Genomic DNA, 14719 nt, shown 5'->3' with positions numbered 1-14719 from the left:
AGCCATGGCCACTGAGCCTGCGCGTCCAGAGCCTGTGCTCTGCAATGGGAGAGGCCACAGCAGTGAGAGGCCCGCGTACTGAAAAAAAAAAAAAAAAAAGTCTTTTTAGTAAATAGTTCTGTTTTCATGGCTCTGTTCATTTTTCTTCTAAGAATTAGGAAGATTGTGTTTTTGCTCTAGTAGGTACTTTTATAATTATAAACTTGTGTATTTTTTAATCTTCTACTTACTTAAGACAGTAACTAGTAATTCCATATTATAGAACCAATGATGAAATCAGTGTTTCTTCTCTCTCCTTAACCATCCTTTAATGCCCAATTTTAGTGCCTTTTCTAATATTTCTTAGTGTTTATCATTTTACAATTAAATAAAAATCCTATAACTTGGTTTTTCAGTTGTAAATGATACACTTGGACTCCCAGCCTTTAAAGATCAGAAAATCAGTATGCTAGTACTGCATTGGTTATGTTATACCTTCATCTTCCACATTGTACTGGATCTATTCTTTGTAAACTACCAAAGACACAGGCCTCTAAAAGTTCCCACCTAGGGAATTCCCTGGTGGTCCAGGGTTAGGACTCCACGCTTTCACTGCCGAGGATGCAGGTTTGATCCCTGGTTGGGGAACTAAGATCTAGCAAGCCGTGCGGTATGGCCAATAAATAAATAAAATTAAAATTAAAATTCCTACCTATAACTGATCACTTTGGATTTACTTTTCCCTGGATACCTTCTTCTAGTACTCAGTAACTCATCTGAGTAGCTCCTATTTAGACATTCTTCCTCTAATAACCATGGATCTTCTCCTTCCTCCAACTTGAAGGTCACATCTGGTTTTCCAAAGCAATACTCTATAAGTGGAAAAGAATTTATTGTTTGGATCAGCTACATGGGCTTCAATACTTCTGGATATAAAGGAAGGTACAGCTTCAGGAACTATACAATGAAGGTGCTCATTTGACCTTTTTGAGGAGGTGACAGAAGGAATGAATCTTCTTAAATCCCTGAATCGTAGGACTAAATAATTAAATTCTAAAAATAGTCCATGTGTGGGGTTTTATACAAGGGACTTCATGGGGACTATCACTTTACCTCCTCATGTCAAACAAGTAGAAAATCATACAAAATGGAACAATAGGCAGTGCAGGACAGGAATTCTTAAGAAAAAGGAAACAAATTAAGTGAGTCCCATTATTCCCACAGTATAGAAAATTTCTATGCCACAACACAGTAAGGGAAACCAAAGAGAGCCTGACACTCTCAGTAAGTTGAGGAGACAGAGTTAGTAATTTAGGAATGCCAAGGCAACTAGAATCTGCAAGACAAAATACTGAAGGGGAAAGAGCTGTAGTAAGGAAGAGCTGTAGAAATCTGCAGAAAGATCTCCTTGAGTCTTTGGCTGAGTAGAGACTTGTGCATGCATGTAAGGAAACTACCTGAGACTGGGGAAAGAATCACTGGAAAGGAGGAGGATGATAAATCACCAAAGCACAGACAGAGATGGGAAGCTTGTTATCCTACCAGCCAGAGTAGAAAGATCTCTTAATTCATGGAGGACTCAGTAGAATAACCTGAAAGATCTGCCTTAGTACAGGAGCAAAGTCAGCCCTAGACTGCTCTGAATCCAAGAGAACAAAGCTTTAGATCTTGAAAGGATAAAACTAATTCCAAATAACTTAACTTTATTCCAGAGAAAGCCCCCAGATATTTTAAAATACCAAAAAAATACAACACCCAACAAATTAAAATCCGTAACTAGCAACCAATAAAAAATTATGAAGTATGAAAAGAAGGCACATATGACCCTTAACCAGGAGAATAGTCAATCAAAAGAAACAACAGGATATGACACATATGATAAAAGTAGCAGTTAAGAACAAGAGAATAAACAGGATTGCATTCTTGAGGCATTCACATGGTAAGGTCTGCTCACCCACTGAGAGGAGGTGGCTGTAGTTCTCCAGTATCACATCTCTGTACAGGATACTCTTGAGCAGGGCCCAGGTGTTTCCACTCCTGGGTTAAATCCACAGTCACATCCTTGAATGACATTCATGCCTGTAATAGCACATTTCTGATTAATCTGAAGGGTTTAGAAACAGGTAACATAGAAAATACCTTTGAAAACTCTTGTGATGTTTACTGTTGAGAGTTTAAAGCAAAATATTGTAAAATAATAAATAAAATTATAAATTATTACAGCCCTAATTTTGTCTTATACTTTGGGGGCATCACACAATTAGTACAAATATTATTTTCATGCCCTAATTCATTTGTATATATTTCTAAAATATGTACTTATAATCTCAGTTAATATACTACCAAGAAAGCTTAGTGCCTTTTTTAAAAAACATTTTATTTCTTTATTTTATTTTATTTTTTGGCTGCGCCGTGTGTTAGTTGCAGCACGCCAGATCTTCCTTGAGGCATGTGGGATCTTTCATTGTGGCTTGCAGGCTTCTCTCTAGTTGTGGCGTGTGGGCTTCTCTCTAGTTGCAGCCTGTGGGCTTTCTCTCTCTAGTTGTGGTGTGCAAGCTCCAGGGCACGTGGGCTCTGTAGTTTGCGGCACGTGGGCCCTCTACTTGAGGTGCGTGAGCTCAGTAGTTGTCGTGCGCAGGCTTAGTTGCCCTGCGGCATGTGGGATCTTAGTTCCTCAACCAGGGATTGAATCCGTGTCCCTTGCATTGGAAGACAGATTCTTTACCAATGGACCACCAGGGAAGTCCCAAAGCTTAGTGTCTTTTTAAAGATAAAGTCATTATAAATAGTGTTCCTATAATCATTTCTTATACACCAATGGTTTATACACCTGAGCACTCTCTAGGTTACACACATCCTCAGCCAGAGTCCTCTGCTGGGGTAATGGGGGAATCAATGAATAGATGCGTGTAAGCCCTGGAGGGAATACTCAGAACCAGACCTGTATTTCAGGAGCTCATATTTATACTCAATAGATTTCCAGCAGAGGTACCATGGCAATCCAATGAACAAAGTACATATTTCTCAACAAATGGTGCCATAATTTTCAAACATATATAAGGGGAATAAAAAGGTAAAATGCTTTTGGCCATATTAGGCAAATATTTCTTGGATAGGACAAAAAAGCATATATCATTGTTATTTACTGAATTGTGTCCCCCAAAATTCATATGTTGAAGCCCTAACCCCCAATGTGACTGTATTTGGAGATAGGGTCTTTAAGGAGGTAATTAAGGTTAAATGAAGTTAAAATAGGTGGGGCCCTAATCTGATAGGACCAATGTCCTTATAAGAAGAGGAAGAGACACCAGAGATCTCTCTCTTTCTGTGTGTGTACAGAGGAAAGTCCATGTGAGAACACAGCAGTAAGGTGGCCCTCTGTGAGCCTGGAAGAGTTGGTTCACCAGAAACCAACACTGATGACATACTGATCTTGGACTTCCAACCTCCAGAGTTATAAGATATTTCTGCTGTTTAAGCCACCCAGTGTGTGATATTCTGTTACAGCAGCCAGCCTAGAATAATACATTCATAAAAGAAACTGAAAAAGGTATGAAAAATTGATAAATTTAAAACCTCTGCTCTTTGAAAAATACTGTTAAGAATATGAAAAAACCTAAAACTGAGAGAGAATATCTACAAATCATGTATCTGTGGAAATATTTTTATAGAACATATGTAAGTCTCCAATCAAATAGGCATCTTCAACAAAGAGTAATGGATAACGAACAAAAACATGCTTATTATTAGGCATTAGAAAAATTCAAATTAAAACTAAAATGAAATACCATTACAAACCTAAAATAATGGCTCAAATAAAAAACCTGATATTGTTAAATGCTGGTGAACATACAGAGTAACCAGGACCCTGACACATTGCTGATGGGAATGCAAACTAGGACAGCCACTTTGGAAAACAATTTGACATTTTCTTGCGACATTAGACATATAATTATTATGAGACCCAGAAAATCCACTCACTCCTTCATGTTAACCCAAGAGACTGAAGACATATGTTCACACAAAGAAGCCTGTATATGAATATTTATGGCTGGAAATAACCCAAATATGCATCAGCTGGTGAATGGATAAATGAACTGTGGAATAGCCACACAACAGATGACTACTCATCAATAGAAAGGAACAAACTACTGAAACATGGACTGGAGACAGAGTGAATGACACTGTTTGATTCCTGGATCTGTCACAATACTTGGCCCTGGACAATTCACTGACACTCTCAGGTCTAATTTCTTTAAAGTTTTAAATGAGTCAGAGGTAGATGACCATAGAAACCTTTCAGGAACCATCACTGTGGGACTCTGTGAAGTCAGGATAGTGCCACATGTGTGACGGCAGCATCTGTAAAAGGGCAATTTAGGGAGAGTGGAGACACCATTTCCGCCCTCTGCCTGGTTATCCTTTACTCCCAGACCTCAACCTCACTAGCTCTCCAACAAAGTGGCCTTTCCTGAGCAGCCTGCCCCTGGGCCACCCCAGCTCACCTTGCTCTTTTCAAGACTGGCCCAAACTCCCAACTGTCACACCAATGTGGTGGCTTCTGAATGTGGTGGCATTACCAAGTCTGGCTCATTCCTGGCAGAAGGATCAAGAACTACTTCTTGATCTTGTGCAGACCTGCTCCTGGGCTCTTCTGCCTCCACTCTGTAGCTCTGGAGAGAGGTCTAAGGTCAGGGGGTGCTCTCTTCCAGGTAAGACTCCTTTACCAGGGTCCCCCTGCTTCCTACTTCACAAGAGCTGCTGTGCTCTAAAATGAATTTCCCAGGAGCTGGAATCTAGTCCTAGGCCACAATTTTAAGGCCAGAAAGCTGACCTTCTTGGAATTCATTATAATCTTAGACTAATAACACAGCCTGAAGTGCATGAGGGGATAGGAGGCTCTGTCTGACTCAAAGGATCTGAGGAGACAACAGAAATCCCAGAATACATTTGACATATGGTAGGATTCCATCTACATTCACTTACTATTATATCCCTGGAGATTTGGGGACAAGTTACTCTGTTAGGTGCTGTGAAGGCTGCAATGCTGATTTCTGGCAGATGTGATATTTAGACAAAGCCTGAGATTGGAAGTAAAGCACACCTGCCCTTGAATCCAGACTCCCTCATTGCTAGCTTGTGACCTGAGCCACCGTCCACTAACCTGAGCTTCGGTTATTTTTAAAGCAGATGGTTATACAGACCTCACAGAATGGTTGAGGTTTATACATACGCCAACCAATAAGAAGAACGACGTGTCTTCTAAATATAATAGCAGTTGTCACGTACTCAGGGCTTAGTACCCTGCACTAGCTTACCTGATTTACAGGTGATGACTTATCTGAGTTTTAAAACAATGCCATGAAGCAGTCATTATTAATGTCCTTACTGACAGATGAGAAACTTGCTTCTTATCCAGGTTCCTTCTAGCGCCCCTGCTTAAAGGTGACAGAGCTGGAATTTACCTGGGTCTCTCTGGCTCCAGAGCTCGGGCTCCACTACAGACCCACCGCCTGCGCTTTCTGGCACGCTCACCATCCGCATTATGAACAAACAAGTACCACGCTCCCTACCACGGCCGCCGCGGGGGCTTTTCTCCGGTCCGGCTGCAGGTGGAGCCAGGCAAACGATCCCCGTACACTCCGGCCTGCATCGAGCACTTGCTCCTGATAAGGGCTCAGCCGCATCTAACACGGGGGTTGAACCTGGGGGCCCCCGGGACTTTCTGCTCCCGCCCCCTGGGTCACAAGCCCACTCCTCTCCAGAAGTTCCCGTGCGGCGCGGTGTCTCTATCGCCCCAAATCCACTCTACAGGAGGACAATCAAGGACCCAGCACCAAATATCAACCAGGGACGAAAGTGCGGAAACAAGAACGCGCAGCTGGGCCTGCACACGCGCAAATGTAGACTAGAAACTACCCAGAGGGCTGCACGGTGACCCAACCAGATTCAAAACTACATTTCCCATAAATCTCTGTGACTTGCCGTTTCTTTGCAGCGTTTCTTCTTTATTATTAGACTGTTGCAAGGTGGGCTCTATGTTCCCTTCTGCCCAGGTTCTCTCAGAGACCCCAGGCGTTATGGGTTAATTTGAACTTTACTGCCAAATACTACATCGCATGGTCTTGCATCACACTCCGAAGGGGAAAACAACAGTTGCCAAAGACGCTGGGAACAATTTGGGAAATTTGAATGTGGAGTGGTGATTAGGAATTGAGCATAATGTCAGCGAATATTAGTTACTCAGTTGTTACATGGAATTATATTGATTGACTGGAAAATGTATTGATTTTGTAAAGGCATGCATAAGGACACGGTTTGCACTGAAGTCATCTTGTTAGTTCATTTTATAAAATTTGAGCAAAAACTAATTAAAGCAAATACAGCAAAAGGTTAGGTTTCTTAAGTTGATGGAGGGCATAACTATTTATGGATACTCATTTTACCATTTTCTATTTTTTTGTTGTCTAGGAAAAATTAATAGCTGATCTAAAGGAGAAAGAATTTTATTCAAGCCAACCTGTGGATTACAGACCTGGAAACAGTCTTTCAGAAAACTGAGGACTATTCCACCTGTTAGAAGTCAAAGTCATAGTCATATACATTTTCGAGACAAAGGATGGTACGTCAAAATGACACACTGATATTTTACATAAAGTTCACTAAAGATACATAGTCCAGACCTGCACGTACAAGGGGAGAAGTAGGTCACTATGACCCCTTACAGGATTAGGAAAGGAAAAATTAATCTTCTAAGAAGTTATGTTATTGGTATCAGAAGGAGAAAAAGAAAACACTGATCTTTACGGTGGAGCAGGAATTCCCGCCTTTGAGGAGGTCTGGTTAATGTATAATGCAGATGCACACAGCACTTTAGGGCTGGCCTAATAGGGGCAAGGAATATGTTATGCTTAAAATTTCTTGTCCTGCCTTAAGACATAGTTTTTATTCCATCACTGTTTTTCAAATTTTTGTAATACAAAGAAAAGGATAGGCATTCTCTTTCCATCAATGCCCTGTTAAAACTCTAAGTTGCCAAAAGTAGTCAAGATACAAATAACTTTTGGGAATAAGGCAAATAAGACACTTGAACATTAAGCACAACAGTACCATAAAAGAAAGTATCTGTGACCAACAGAATTTATCTCAGGAAAAGGAAAAGAGCAAATTTCAAAAATGCATAATGTACGAAAATACACACAATGCAAAATAAGAAAATGATTATCAAGAAAAGCACTCAGGGGGCCTGGGGGGCCTCCCTGGTGGTGCAGTGGTTGAGAGTCTGCCTTCCAGTGAAGGGGACACGTGTTCGTGCCCCGGTCCGGGAAGATCCCACGTGCCGCGGAGCGGCTGGGCCCGTGAGCCATGGCCGCTGAGCCTGCGCGTCCGGAGCCTGTGCTCTGCAACGGGAGAGGCCACAACAGTGAGAGGCCGGCGTACCGCAAAAAAAAAAAAAAGAAAAGCACTCATTTCTCAGAGGTGACCCTACTGCAGCCTTAGTGAGCATCCTGTTGGTTTTTTTTTTTTAACCAAGTTAGGCACATATGAGCATAATATTATAGGAATATCTTTTAACTAAATTACATATATTGAGCACGTATCTGGTCAATATTATTTCACATCAATCATTTTTTCTATGACAATGATTGTTAAAGTTTGGTCCTATTCATACAGTGAGAAAAGGAATACAGCCATCAAGAAGTTAGTGCAATTTAAGTGAACACAGGCATAAAGGTTCAGCAGCTTTCCTAGGAAGCTTTCGTCCCCGCCCACGCCTGGGAACCCGCTTCACCGGGCCGTTCAGCCTCCTCAGAGTGCGTGCTGTTGGTGTGGACTGGGCTCGGGGCCACCGGAGGGGGTGGCGGGCACAGTTCACCGGACGCTAAAGAGCTCTCCTTGCTGCTCCCCAGGCCCCGCCGCCACCGACGCGGCTCCCTTGGCTCGTCCTCCGGCCTAGCTCCACCTCGCTTGGAGAATCCTCCGCAGTCCTGCGTCTGGGCGCGTCCTCCTGCCTTGCTTGGCTGGATCTGGAGGCGTCTTCCGGCGCAGCTTTGCCAGAGCGGCTATGGCGGCGCGGGTCTGGGCGCGTCCTCAGCCGCCCAGGACGGGTCTCCTGGCGTGCTCCGATGCCTGAGTCTTGGGGGACGGACGCAGCCGGGATCTAGGCACGTCTCCCATGAGGTAAGCTCCTGCCACCGCACCCACACCCTCCAGCCCCCGGGCCAGCGTGAAAGGCCTCTGGGTTTACCTCAGCTGGGAAAGGAGTCTTGTACATTGCTCAGTTCCCGATGGTCATGAGTATGACCTCAGGTGGCCTCGGCCTGCAGCGGCTTTAAGCAGGATTTCGGTTTCGGCCAGAGATTGAGGTCGGGCAGTGGCAGTGAGAGCACTGAATCCTAGTCACCTGACCACCAGGGACGAGTGGCCAGTGACAAGGCCCTGGCCTGTCAGCTGTGCAGAAATGAATTTCCACATAGAGACGGAAAGTAGTGAAACAAGGAAAGTGTTTATTAGGAGGAAAAAGAGTACATATGTGTGGAGAGACACACGGGCGACCTCAGATAGAGTCACGCCCTCCCGGTAGTTTGAATCACTTTCGTGGGGCATTTCTTCCGGGTTTCCTCTGGCCAATCATCTTGCTTTGCCTGGTTCTGAGTCCGTATATGGTATATCTCAGGGTCCTCCCATGCACGCATCTCTTAGCCAAGATGGGTTCTAGCGAAAAGGCCTATGGGTAGGTTGGCATCACTTACTGTGGGGTGGTGCCCCCTCCCTTTTTGACCTCCAAGGAGCCTTTCTGCACTGTGTGTAGTCAGGGAGGTCTCCTTGACTTCAAGAATGAGGAATATGTGGTCTTTTATCTCTTATCTGTGCAGATCCCAGCCTCCATCCATCATCCCAGCCTCCTCCACCATCCTCCATTGTGGAGTTTCTGTCCACAGGGGAGAAATTGTTCAGCCTGGGGCCCATCTGTCTCCTGCTTCAGGTATGTCCCCTTAATTAGACTGAATTTTCCATCTTTGCAAAAATGAACCCTACTCTGTCATCTGGACTCTTTGGGAAGGACAAAAAACCGTATTATCCATAAAAAATGCAATTGGTTTATTAATAATCAAATACCCTTTTTTGTTAAGTGCAGCTTTCTAGATAAATATCCTTGAACTCATACTGTGAAAGCTAAGTGTGACAGTATAGTAGACGGTCAACCCAACTACATTTATTAGTGTTGTAATAAGCTTTGCAACTTGATATTTTATCACCCTTACGTTATGTGCTGAGCAAGGCTATTAAATAAGCCTTGTTATTTTTTAAACACTTGAGTTGTTCCTGTTTATTTTTTAATGTAAGTATATTTAAATGTTTCTTTTTAAATTATAAATACATGCTGGATAATGGAATTTACCTCTACTCTCCATCCCATCTTCCATATAAAACCAGTATTAACTGATGCTGAATTCTAGACTTTATGTTACAGCTAACTGCATTTTCCAAAAAGCATGGTTACTACTTACTTACAACTTGTTTTTGTACAAGTTTTCTCTAATCCAGTTGTCTGGTCAGGCTAAATCATTCTTTTCCTTAGCTACATTGTAGGGGTATATCATGTTTATTTAATCAATCTTTTTGTTATTGATGTTCAGTTTGTTTCCAATTTTCACTTTTATAAATAATATATAGCAAACATCATTGCCCATATATCTTTTGCATATATGTGTGATTATTTCTTTGGCATAAAAGCCAGAATGATAGACTTGCTCAGTTAAAATATGTGCAAGTGGGAATTCCCTGGCGGACCAGTGGTTAGGACTCTGTGCTTTCACTGCCAAGGGCCGGTTTCCATCCCTGGTCCAGGAACCAAGATCCTGAAAGCCACGTGGCAAAAAAAAAAAAAAAAAAAAAAAAGAAAGAAAGAAAAGAAAAAAAAAGTGTACATGTTAAACATTTTATAGATGCTAACAAATAGTCCTGAGAAAGGCTGTATCAGTTTATGTTGTTTCCTCACATCCATTCCAACACCAGACGACATGCATTTTTGATAAGTAATTATTAGTGATGCTTAAGGAATTGCTATTCACATTCTAATGGAGAGAAAGTGGACCATACATATATTTGTTCAACAAACATTTATTGAAAGCCTGCCATGTGACACATCATTCTAGATGTTGGGATTTTAACAAACAATATAAGAAATAAAAGTCCCTACTCTTACGGAGTTTGTGATCAGGGTTGCTGTGGTCAATTGTTAAGAAACAATGGGACACTTAAGGAGATCTAATGAAATAAGGGCAGGGTTGGTGAGACACACCCTGTGGCTAGTGACTGTAGGGAGGCATTATCACCAAAAGATGTGCAGGGAGTATAACTACAACTTGGCAGGAAAGACTGCCCCAAGAGGAGCTATGGTCTTAAGAGGAACATTAGAATGGCTTAGTATAGAAGGCCAAAGGAATAATTCCCAAACTTCACTTGTTTTTCACCCTCTCATGTCCTGTCCGGTAGTGACTATTTACATCCTCCCACTCTGGTTCCTAGAAGTGCATCCACATGGTCTCCTCCAGGTCTCCTTGTTAATTGTCCAGTAATATTCTTTACCAGCCCCGGATTACCAGTGAGCTCATTGAGCCATTCATATTGAATTATTATGATTCTAAACACATCTCCTTCCACACAAAGTGGACAATCAGATATACCTCCCCAAACTCTGCCCACTAAGGAGGATTTCTCTTCACTACAGCCTTTCAGGGCCAGCATTCTGCCACCATCCCTTGCAGACACATCTGTCACTCAAGGAGAGTACTCTTTCCTCCTCTGTTAAACATTTATAGTGGACTCCCCATGGGACTCTAAGGAGCATTGAAGGTCATGTGGTGAGTCAATAGGAGTAAGTGTTGCAGGAAAGGGGACCCCTTCCAGGCCCCGAGAGTGGGCTCTTGTCTAACACTCAGAAATGAATTGTCTGAGGAAACACGTGTACTGACAAAGCAGAAGACTTTATTGGGAAGGGGTGCCTGGGCAGAGAGCAGCAGGGTAAGGGAACTCAGAAGAACTGCTCTGCCACGTGGCTCACAGTCTCGGGTTTTATGGTAATGTGATTAGTCCCCGGTTGTCTCCGGCCAATCATCTTTCTTGGCCCATATTCAGTCTGACTCATGGTCCTTCCTGGTGGCCCGTGCATCTCTCAGCCAAGATGGATTCCAGTGAGAAGGATTCTGGGAGGTTGGGAGGACATGGACTGGCATCTCCCCACTCTTTTAGACCCCTCCTGAATTCTCCCAGTTAGTTTTTGTGACAGCACTGTGTTCCTTATCGGAATCTCTTATTGTGAGATATCTCATGCAAGTGGTTATCATTATACCTGGCCAAATGTGCAGGCAGTTTTGGTCAACAGTTCCCTAATGTAAGTACCATGTGACTGTGAACCACTTGATTATACAGTTTGCTTATACCTTCTGGTCCTGTTTTGGTCTGGTCTTATATTTACCATCCCATTTAACAAAGGAATAGCTTTACACATATCTAAGATTTTGATTCAGTGAAGTAGATTATACAAGTTGATGATAGATATTTTGGTTCACATAGTCACTTGGTATTCCATGTTCAGTCTCCATCAGGACCCAATGGCAAATCAGAAGCTGCTTTTCAAATGGAGGAAGATTATCATGAGGTAAAGGCATAACTTACTCCAAAACCCCAGGAACCTGAGCTGTATTGAGGCTTCTAATTTATGAACATGGCATGTGTCTCCATTTTTCTTCTTTGATTTTTTAGTCAACATTTTGTATTTTTTGCATACAGATCCTGCACATGTTTTGTCAAATTCTTTTTAATTTTTTGGAACAATTGTAAATAATAATATGTTTTTTATTTCAGTTTCCAATGTTCATTGCTAATGTATAGAAATATAACTGATATTTGTGTGTTGATCTTGTATTCCATGATCTTGCTAAACTCTATAGTTTTAGGAATGTTTTGGTAAATTCCTTGGATTTTCTATGTAGACAGTCATGGAATCAGCAAGTAAGGGTAGATTTATTTTTTCCTTTCCAATTTGTATGACTTGCCTTGCTTTTTCTTTTCTCAAATTATTGAAATAGCCAGGGCTTCCAGTACTATGTAAGTTGTTTTGGGGAAAGTGAGCACCCTTGCTGTGGTAATAATTTTAAGGGAAAAGCATTAGGACTTTAATCATTAAGTGTGATGTTAGCTTCAGTAATTTTGTAGTTCTTTATCAGATTGAGGAAGTTCCCTTTTATTTCTAGTTTGCTGAGAGTTGTTGTTGAATAAATGTTGGCTTTGGTCCAGTGCTTTTTCTGTACCAACTGATTGGATCATGTGGTTTTTCTTCTTTACCCTATCAAAATTGCAGATTACTCTGGTTAATTTTCATATATTGAACCAGCCTTGCATTTGTGGACTAAACTATAGCTGGTTATATTGTATCTTTCTTTTTATATACTTATGGATATGATTGACTTATATTTTGTTGAGAACTTGTGTGTCTATGTTCATAAGGGAAATTGATATCATTTTCTTTTTTCGTACTGTCTTTGACTTTGATATTGGCCTTATAAAATGAGGTGAGAAGTGTTCCCTCCACTTTTGTTTTCTGGAAGAGTTTGTGTAGAATTGGTGTTATATCACCCCCAGCTTCATTGAGGTATAATTGACAAATAAAAATCATTTATATTCAAGGTGTATAACTTGGTACTTTGATATACATATATATTGTGATCACCACAAAGAAGCTAATTTACATATCCACTACCTCACATAGTTACCATTTTCTTTTTCTTCTTCTTTTTTTTATGGTGATAACACTTACAATTTAATCTCATAGCAAATTTCAAATATTGTTAATTTTAGTCACATTGCCCACCATACATTGGATTTCCAGAACTTATCTTGCATAACTGAAACTTTGTACCCTGTCACCAGCATCTCCCCATTTCCTCCTCCTCCCAGCCCTGGGCAATCACAATTCTACTATCTGCTTCTATGAGTTTGACTAGATTCCACACATTATTTCATCTTTAAATGTTTGGTAGACTCACCAGTGAAGACAACTGATCTGGAAATTTCCTTTTTTGCAGGTGTGTGTGTGTGTGTTTGTGTGTGTGTGTATTTCTGCACGTTCAATCTATTTAATATAAGACTACTTAAATGATTGATTTCACCTTGGGTGAGTTTTGTGTTTGTAGTTTTCAAGGAATTGGACCATTTTGTCTAATTTGTTGAATTTCTATGTATAGACTTGTTCATATTATTCTATTATCCTTTTCAATATCTGTGGGTTCTGTAGGAATTCTCTTTCATCCCTGATGTTGGTAATTTGTATCTTCCTTTTGTCATTGTCAGTCATGCTAGAAGTTTATCAATTTCACTTATATTTTCAAAAAAACCAAAGTTTTGCCTTTGATTTTCTCTTTTGTTTTCATGTTTTAATTGTACCAATTCTTGTTCTTATCTTTATCATTCCCTTTCTTCTAGCTTTCTGTTTATTTTCCCTTCTTTTTCTGTTTTCTTGTGGTAGAAACTTAGATTGTTGGTTTGAGATTTTTTTTCTAATATAAAACTTTAGTGCTCTAAATTTCCTGATAAACACTGCTTTACCTACATCCAATAGATGTTATGCTATATTTTTACTTTCACTTATGTATTTTTTTCCTGAAGCTTCCTTTTGACCACTGGAATGTTGAGAATATTGTTGTTTAATTTCCAAGGTCAGGAGATTTTCCTGTTACTTTTCTGTTATTGCTTTCAAGTTTGATTCTCCCATGGTCAGAGAATATATTTTGTATGACTTTAATTCTTTTAATATTTTTCATATTTGTTTTATTTCCCAGGACATAGCCTATCTTTGTGTTCCAGGTGCACTTGAAATGATATATTCTGCTGTTATTCAATAAATTTCAATTAGATCCTGTTTTTTGGGGTTTTCTTGCCATGCTACATGGCTTGTGGGATCTTAGTTCCCCAACCAGGGATCGAACCTGGGCCCACGGCAATGAAAGCACCGAGTGCTAACCACCGGACCACCAGGGAATTCCCTAGATCCTGTCGATTGATGGTGTTCTTCAATTCTTTTATATCTTTGCTGACTTTCTGTTCATTGCTTCTATCAATCACTGAGGTGTTAAAATCCCAACCTATAATTATAGTCTATCGTCTCTTTCTCCTTTCAGTTCAGTCAGATTTTGCTTCATGTACTGTATTTTGAATCTCTGTTGTTCGATGCATATATAATTAGAATTGTTATCTCTTCTTCATTAAGTGACTATTTTATTTTATAATTATGTAATGTTCTTTTTGTCCCTGGTAATTTTTTTTTGTTCTGAAATCTACTTTGTCTGATATTAATATGGTTATTCCAGTTTTCTTGGCTTAGTGTTTGCATGTTATATCTTTTTTGTACTTTTACTTTTAGCATACCTATATCATTACATTTCAAGTGAGTTTTCTGTATGTAGCATATAGTTTAGTCTTTTTTTGTTTTGTCTTTGTTTCTCGTAATCCATTCTTCCAATCTGTAACATATTACTCTCTACTGGTATCAATGTCTTACTACTTCAAAGATTATGTAGAAGTTTTATGAGCTTTCTGGTCCCTTAAACTACCCTCTTTATAATACAGTTGTCTTAAATATTACTTCTACTTACATTGAGAATCACGTTAGACAATGTTATCATTTTTACTTTGACCCACTAAAAACTGAAAAACTCAGAAGACAGAAAGAATAGTA

The 14719-nt window shown here is 40.5% G+C and overlaps 1 long non-coding RNA gene across 1 annotated transcript; it reads right to left on the bottom strand.

Moving 5' to 3' along the window:
* Nucleotides 1-421: 421 nt before the first annotated feature.
* On the bottom strand, nt 422-5821 carry LOC309801009. Its single transcript, XR_014293518.1, has 3 exons — nt 5445-5821; nt 1934-2058; nt 422-851 (listed from the first exon to the last, which is right to left on the bottom strand). It is a non-coding gene; the product is annotated as an uncharacterized lncRNA (long non-coding RNA).
* Nucleotides 5822-14719: the final 8898 nt, after the last annotated feature.

This window comes from Mesoplodon mirus (genome assembly GCF_964341445.2).
Source record: "Mesoplodon mirus genome assembly, chromosome: 1".
In the NCBI taxonomy this organism is placed as follows: domain Eukaryota; kingdom Metazoa; phylum Chordata; class Mammalia; order Artiodactyla; family Ziphiidae; genus Mesoplodon; species Mesoplodon mirus.
Note: the sequence above shows the minus strand (reverse complement) of the source record. Positions and strands in the feature narration are given on the sequence as shown.